The sequence below is a fragment of the Tupaia chinensis genome, unplaced genomic scaffold (assembly GCF_000334495.1).
Source record: "Tupaia chinensis unplaced genomic scaffold, TupChi_1.0 Scaffold000465_1, whole genome shotgun sequence".
Lineage (NCBI taxonomy): Eukaryota > Metazoa > Chordata > Mammalia > Scandentia > Tupaiidae > Tupaia > Tupaia belangeri.
The window spans coordinates 2,022,131-2,026,924 of record NW_006159974.1 but is presented as its reverse complement, the minus strand read 5'-3'; positions in this window follow the sequence as shown (position 1 = coordinate 2,026,924).

The following is a 4,794-nucleotide window of genomic DNA, read 5'->3' as shown; positions in this document are numbered from 1 at the left end:
CTTTTTTTTTTTTTTTTTTTTTTAAAAAAAAGGTAAATTTTCCCAATCTGCCTCCTAGACTTCAGCCTCTCCCTGGAGTGGGAAAGAGAACCCTGGAGTCCAGCTCCCTGGTTAGAGGGCCTGGGAGAGGACCCTGAAGCACAACCCACCGAAGGTCTCCAAACCAGACTGTAAAACTGGCAGGACTGTTGGTGCAGCAGCTCCTGCCATCTCTGCCCACGTGGCTCTTTCACACCTGGATCTCATTGTGCTTGGTCAAAATGACTTGTGTTCCGGTCATGTTGCTGTCATTCTCGCACTGCCTGCCACTGTCAAGGAGGCTGGCAACTGGCCAGAGGCAGCAAGCAGATGATGAAAGCACCCTTTCATCTCGAGTTCTCTTCTAGCACTGAACCCCCTTTGCGAACTCGAAGGTGCTGTGGACTGGCAGAGTAAAGGCCCACCCAATGCGGAGGCCCACCTGGCCCGGCCACCTCCCCCCCGGCCTCCAGAAATAGCGTGCATGTATTATCTTGGAGTGTAGGTGAATTGTTTACTTGTAGAAGCAGGTTTTTGCTTCTCACAAACTTTCTTTTGCAGGAATAGAGGAAGAAAGGTCAGATGTGTGCCTGGTTCTTTGCTTCCACCCTCCTGGCAAGGAGGGTGGGATGCTAGGGGTATGCTTGAATATTTATCACAGCCTAGCCTTTGTGTACTTGTTGAAGAGAAAGAGTAGTATTAAGGAAAAAAGTATTATTTAAACTTGCTCATGGCATTTCTTTGTGGTCTGTGTCATTGCATCTCAGGAGTGGCCTCTTCACTGTCATAACCCGCTGAGTGTCCAGCATGCTGGGGCTGGCACTGCCACCTTGTGGCTGCCTGAACCCAGTCGTTTCTTTTCTCTGCCTTCCACTTGATGGATTAGGGCCCCTGCCAAACTGATCCAACTTCAACCCACTTTAGGGACTAAAAAGGTGGGGGTGGGTGAGAGACTAGAGTGAGGACAGAATGGTTTAGTTTTTTTCCAGTATATTTAAGAGCAGAAATACAAGGGGCTGCATGACCTACCAGGACAGAACTTTCCCCATTACAGAGTGACTCACAGCCGCATTAGTGACTCACTTCAGTGTGTCATTTCCGGCTGCTGTGTGTGAGCAGTGGACACGTGAGGGGTGGGGAGCAGGGATGGGAGGTGAAAAGAAACAATGAGCATGGATTCAACTACCTTAGTTTGATCATCTTTTTGAAAATCTACCAGCTAAGGGGGTATGCACTGACGACCAATTTATTGAAGAACTGCACATAGATGTGAAATGAATGTAATTTAATAGAAGCCTAATCATTCCACCATGCAGTTCCCTGAAAAATCCTCATTCTTTGTTCTTCGGATTTGGGGGAGAATTTTGTTTTCTTCTTTTTCCATTATGCACTGAACAGTGACAGCCACACGCAATAACCATAGGGGTCCCCAAATGTGGGATCAAATGCTCTTGACATTGTGTTGAACTAAGTGTTTTTTCATTTTTGATATATAAACAAGTAAAAATGTTTTTTAAAAAAACAAATAAATAAATACAAAAAATATATCAAAATAGTCCTTTACTTTCTGTATTTCACGCACTAAAGAAATCAAAAGCCAGTCAGTGGTGTGGTGGTTAAGGCAACTAGATCCTGCATGTTCCAGTCCCAGACCTGGCAGCTTGAAAAACATGCCTGGCACATGTGTGTGGGTACCCAAAATCCCAAGAGGAAAATGGAGAAGGGATTGTGGCATGGCCATCCCCCGGGGAGGGGAGGGGCTCTCTTATTCTCTCTCTTTCTCTCTCTCTCTCCCCCTCACTGGCAAGTACATGTGCCCTATAGCAAACTAAAAAAAAAAAAAAAAATCAAAACTTTATTGGTTTTGTAGAGCTCTTGTGGGGAAAGGGATCTTTGGGAAATATACACTTACAGGTGTGTCATCTTGACTGGCCACAGGTGCAACAAGGCTCCAAGGACATGCAGGAAGGAATTGGTTCTCCCCCTGGGCATCATCCTCAACAAGGACAGAGGGTTCTCCCAAACACCTTCCATCCACCCAGATGGGTTGCTCACGGTCCTTATTTCAGTGGGTTTCCAGCTCTGCTCAAGTCATTTCCTCTACCACCAAATGCTCCCCAGTGCTTTATTTTATTTATAAAATAAAATCAATTATAAAAACACATGCTCATAGTAATATAATCAAACAGTTTGAAGATAAAAGTAGAAATTTTGTTTGTTTTTGGAGAGATTTTTGCTATAGGGCGCATGCGCTCGCCAGACAGACGGAGACGGAGAGATAGAAAGGGAGAAATCACCCCCCAGGGGGGATGGTCACGCCACAATCCCTTCTTCTCCATTCTCCTCTCAGGATCTTGGGCACACATGCACACGCACCCGGCGAGAGTTTAAGCCACCGGGTCCAGGACGTGAACTGCGGTCGACCACATGGGAGTCCAGCGACATAGCCATTAAGCTAACTGCTGGTCCCAAAAGTAGAAATTTAATGGCCCCTAGCTTCTTGGGCATTCTTTTAGAACTTAAGCATTTACTAGAATATTTAAAATATTTTCTTTCAGGGCCAGCAGGAGGCATGGTAGTTAGGGGGCTGGACTCCCACATGGCTGGCCATGGTTCAATGCCCAGACCTGGCAGTTTGCTTTCTCACTTTCTCTCTCTGGCCAAATTTTAAAAAGAACAATAATAAATCAAATTAAATAAAAATAATTCTTTAATAAAAAAAATTTAAATATTTTCTTTCACACAAATAAATCATTATATGTAAATAAGATGATATGTATATTATATAATGTTCTACAGCTTGTCTTACGTGCTGAATGATACATACTAGACATCTTTTCCTTATTTTTTTCTTTTTTTCATATTTCTTTTTGCCATAGGATGCATGCATTCACTGGAGAGAGGAAAAGTGAGAAATCACTGCTCATGGTGGATGTCCACACTTCAGTCCCCTCTCTTGGGATTTTGAACATGCAAGCGCATGCATTTTGCATATTTTTCAGGCCCCTGGGTCTGAGACTCAGACCATGGAGTCGGCCATTTGGGATCCAGCACCTTAACTACCATGTGACCTGCCAGCCCCTCTCCTATTCTTATCAGTTGTATGTACAGATGTACTATAATCCCTCCCACCTACCCCACCCCCCATTTCTCAGAACCCATATCAAATTCCATTTCCTCCACCTAAGAGTTCCCCATGAATTCAGCCAACACTATCACTCTCAATTTGAACACTTCACTAGTTTTTCTTTCCTCTGTAACAGTGCTTGTATTCATGTGCGCTAATTTTGTGTGTGCATTTTACCTTTCCTAACCCCATCTAGATATCAGGTTCCATGAAAACAAGGCTCTTTTGTTACATGTACTCTTAAAATTCTCAAAACAACTTCCTGAAAAGTCTTTTATTCTCTTCTTTCAGTATCTTAAAGTCTCTTGGCAGAAGGCACATTTCACAATTAGTTTCTGTTCATATGTTCAAAAATAATTTTTATAAGACAGCATGAGAGTCAGACAAAAAATAATTTTTTAATTCAAAAAATGTCAATAGTGGGGTCAGCGGGTGACACAGGTTAAGGCATCTGAATCCCACATGGCCAACTGCGTGGTTGGAGTCTCAAACCCAGTGACTTGAAAATCATAGTGGGCGCATGTGTATGTGTGCCCAAAATTCAGAGAGGAGAATGGAAGAGAAGGGACTGAGGTGTGGGTGTCCTCTCTGGGGAGGTGATTTCTCTCTCTCTTTCTCTGGTGAGCACACATGCCCTATAGCAAAAACTTAAAAATAAATAAATAAATAAATTTTAAAAACCAATAATGGGGCCAGCTCCATGACAGAGTGGTGATACACTGCTCAAGAGAAGCTGGAACCTACATGATGAGCCTACATGAATTCTGGAACCTGACCAGAATTCAAATTCCTGGCCAGGTCATCTTGAAATGCTCTGGACACACGCACAAGTGCCTAGGAGACAACAGGCTGGAAGACTGAAGGAAGGGGATTGCAGCATGACCAGACCCTGTGGTGAGTCTCTCTCTTCTTTCTCTCATGCATGCCCATGCACTCTATCATGGATAAGATTAAAATAATAATAACAACAACAACTATCTGCCAAGATTATGTGCTGTCCAACCCTAGAATCCTGCAGATATGATTGACAGATCCAGCCCTCTGGATATTTAGCTCAGTTCTTAATAGGAATTAATTATCATCTGAGGTTTTTCATCAAAACACTGTTTGGCAGTTTAAGAGGTAGTGAGTTCTCAGTCACTGGAAGTGTTCAAGGATAGCCAGGGTGACCACTTACTGGATTTGCTTCAGCAGTCAGAGTATAAGACAAGGTGACTTTGAAATATAAAACTGGGCCAGTCACAGTGGCACAGTGGTAACAGAATGCTCTGTGAGGCTGAGGCCATTTGGGAAGGTCCCAGGATCATGTCCCAAGGTCTCCTTGTGTACACCGAGAGCACACACCCATGATCCTGGCTGGCTGAGGCTGGGGTAGGATTCTGGCTATGAAGACCTTACTGGGGATGCCTCTTTGGCTCTCTTTTTCTCTTACAAAATAAATAAATAAATATGCTTTGAAAATAGAAGGAAATAAATCATAGAAACATATGCTCATAGTAAGACATTGAAACAGTTTGAAGATACAAGTAAAGACTTAGGGGCTGGACAGTGATGCCAGGTAACACAACACACTGCAAGGCTTACCAACACAGAACTCTCTGAGTTCACATCTGGAGCCCTCCCTGAACACTCAAGGGGCACATATCCAT